The sequence below is a fragment of the Gavialis gangeticus genome, unplaced genomic scaffold (assembly GCF_001723915.1).
Source record: "Gavialis gangeticus isolate Ggan-Ray unplaced genomic scaffold, GavGan_comp1, whole genome shotgun sequence".
NCBI classification, from domain to species: Eukaryota; Metazoa; Chordata; order Crocodylia; family Gavialidae; genus Gavialis; species Gavialis gangeticus.
In genome coordinates, this window is record NW_017729004.1 from 64112180 (window position 1) to 64115818 (window position 3639).

General features: G+C 44.1%; 1 protein-coding gene across 5 annotated transcripts in view; it reads left to right on the forward strand.

The window, feature by feature from the left end:
- The window catches only part of PHF14 (PHD finger protein 14), a 364911-nt gene that overhangs the window by 91498 nt on the left and 269774 nt on the right, over window positions 1-3639 (forward strand). The gene's annotated exons all lie outside the window — the stretch shown is intronic.

A 3639-nucleotide genomic window follows, 5' to 3' on the forward strand; every position in this document is an offset into this window, starting at 1 on the left:
TTTCCCCCCCCCCCCCCCCCCAAATATAAATCAGTAACTGCAGATAGTCGTTGAAGTGCTGTTGTTGTTACAAAATCCCACAAGTATCAGCTAATTGGGGGAAGAACCCAAAGGGATCAATATCAATCCCGGACCTGTGTGGTGTTGGCAATCTGGATCACCAAAAAATTGTGGCCCTTCCTTGCATGAGCTGAACCATTCTTGCTACCATCATAACAGAGTAGATGACCCTGTATGGCACCTTTAGGGCCAGGCAGTGTGCCATGCAGGGTCATCTCCTCTGTATAGTATAGTTCTGGTTATAGGTTGACAGCCCTTTGAGTGTGATTTTTATGTCCCTCTTTGGGAAATAAGTCTACTTATAATCGGCAAAATGGTATTTACTGTGCTGAGTAGCAGATTGCTGTGAAACTCACTGGTAAAGTGGTATTTTTTTGGTTGGTTCAGGTAATGAGTATCAACCTACTACACCTATGAGTAGCTTTATTAGCAAAGTTGATGTAAATCTGTATCTGAAGATAATTGTGGAAACTGGTATACCTTTCGTGTGATGAAACTTCTGGGTTTTTTTTAGTTGTTTTCTAAAGACCTAGGAAATTATACTGAAGTCAAGCCCTCAAAAACTAGGATACGTCAGAATCCATGTTCCTTGTTCAGTCTTAGTTTGGCTGCATTGTACATGTACAGTGTAATCCAGTGTTTAATTACATGATTCCACATGGTATTTTTGGGTGCATCACATCATGCAGTCCATAGGGTGGGCTCTGATTTAGGAATGAATAAGGGCTGCAGAAGTTGGAAGAAGTTTAATGAGTGAGGTTGGATTGTAGGTAGAAAAAGGATGGTTTTATTGTTAAGGCAGTGAATGCTGTCCTGAAAAAATTGGATTCAGCACCTGTCTCTCCCACAGAGTTTCTATCTGAAGTTTGGCGGGCAAATCATTAAAACTGAACTTTTTTTAGCTGGTCATTAATTGTGTTTTCCTGACATTTTCATTCAGGTTTTCAGAACAGCTGAGCACCAACAAGCGTGCTTGAAATCAACAGGAGTGATTCACTATATAAGTAGCCAACAGTGCCTAACTATTTAGAATCCTGTATTCTAAATTCATCATTTGGAAAGTATACAGTAAATAGTATTTTGGGGCTAGGGACCATACAGACTGAATGAAGATCATAGAAGTGTGTGCTCATTGGGGCACTGGTCCTCTGGGAAAAAATGGTGTGAGATCATATAATTATCCTAACATATGCACACAAGTGAGTAGAATGAAGGTTTAATGGACAGTTTTAATTCTGACATTTCCTAATTTTTGAGTAATAGACTTTAGTTAAACCTTAGTTTTCATTTACTTCAGGGCTTTTAATATAATTTTGCATTACTGTAAACCAGGGGTTTTCAACTGGCAGCTTGTGAGCCTCCATTGGCAAATAAAGGGTTAACACCAGCCCACAGACTCCCTGCCAGCTGCCACTGCCTTCATTTTTTTTCTGCAGCTTCAGCAGCCAGGGTCTCTGGGTGGGGCAGGGCAGCATGGCAGGAGGGGGCCAGGAGAGCTCATGCCTGCATAGTAGGAGACCTGCATGGCAGTGGGGTGATGTTGCATTGCCTGTGCAGTGGGGGGACTTGGGGGTCCTGTTCAGTTGGAGGTCCCTGTGCTCACATTTGGACAGCCCTACTACAAATAATAGCCTGCAATTTTTGGTATGAATTAAAATGAAATTGCTTTATAACTTTGTAACCTTTCTTAGAAGTTTCTAACCCCTTTTAAAAGGAACTGTGTGGCTTTATAAGAACAGATCTTTTGAAACTATTGATTAATTGAAAAAAGTCATATTTAATATAGCAAATGGCCATGGGAAGCTTGTGTCCAAACCACTTAGAGATATGCTCAGAACTAAAGGGGTGGGTAGGGCTCACTGGAAGTGTCCACATGTAGAGCTCGTATAGTAGTTAGTGTACTGTAAATTTATTCCCTAGCTTCCTTTAGGTTATTCTCTATGTAGACAAGTTGTAATCCAGTAAAGTTTTTTGGCTACTCTAGTTTTCTTGGTAGATTTTAACAGTACAAAATTTCGAAACTACGATTATCGAGCTGGGGAAGGAATGAATTTCCTCGACTTATTCCCAGAATCCAAAGACTCAGTCTACATTGGATATATATATATACATTTTTGCACTGATAAAGATGTCCTGGTGCAGTACTTCCTTCACTTTCCCTTTCTCCCCCCACTGTAGAGTAAACCTAAGAGACATTGTGGTAAATATTGTAATAAATGAGAGTTAAGGGACCAAGGCAAGAGAAAACAAATCAATCCCCTGTATGTATAACTTCTTGCATACATAATCTGATTCCAGTTCATTAACTTTTTAAAAGAAATTGACAGTCTTCACTGACTTTTTCTTCCTAACTATTATTAGTTAATACATTTCTAACTATAGACTGTACCCCTTCTAACTGGTAAAACTATTACATTTAAATTGGAGGTGTAATAAAAATAAATGTATTGATGACATGTTCTTCTGTCACATACATCCCTCCATGTTTAGTGAGCACCTTACTTTCATTTTTATTCTTTTTACCCACTAACCCATTTGGAACTTGACCACCTCCTTTTTATCCCTCTCTTGGGGGTAATCTTTCCTTCCTTTTCTTGTCTCTCTCTGTCCTTCTTCCACTCTTTAATGTGATCTCTGTGCTTCTGGTTCCTGCTTCCTCTTTTTTCTTTTCTACTGCAGTATCAAGGCAGCTGCAGATGGATCCATTTATTTATTGCAGAGGGTGTTGTGGACTATAGAAAAGGTTTGTGGTGCCAGGTCCTATCTGAAAGCCATGTGTTGGACATGCTCTAGATTTTGATGTACAGAAACTAGGCATGCACCGATAAAGATTTTTTGGGCCAGTGCTGATGGCAGATTATTGCCCAGCCATATCCGCTGACACTGATCCAATTGCTGATATGCAGCCTGGCAGCATGGAGAGCAACCTTTAGCTAGTAAGTCTATTTTGGGGGGAAGGGGCGTGGGGAAGGGAAGGGACATGGGTGGGCACATTGAGGCCCCCATGGTGAGGGAGGGCTTGGGGCTGGGATGCAGTCCCCACAGTGCCCTGCGCTGCACAGTCAGGGTGGGGTTGGGTGTGGGATGGAAACATGGCATAGCTTGTCCAGAGGACAAGAGGGGTGGCTCCCACTGCTGCACACCCTGGGGGGAGGCATGGAGGGCACGTCCCCCCAGATGTGTGTGTGGGGAGGGCTGCTAATGTGAGTTCGAGGCTGGGGGTTGTGCTGAGCTCTTCCTGGCAGGGAGGCTGGGCTGGGGCTGCACTTGGGGTGGGGAGGGCGGTGTTGATGCTGTGGGGGAAGCTACAGGGTGGGTTATAGCCACCCAAAAATTTGCCATAGCTCCCCCGTAACCTCTCCTTCCAGTGCTGCTGTCCACTCTGGCCTGCCCCTCCTGCTGGGAAGAGGCTGGCACAGAACCCAGCCCTGAACCTGAAGCAGCAGCCTACCCTTGCCCCACACACAGATCCAGGGGCCACATGGCCCCCATACCTTCCCCAGGGGTACGTGCAGTGGTGGGAACTGCCCAGCACCCCCTGGATGAGTTGTCTGTGGCTCTGTCTTGTGCCCCATCCTG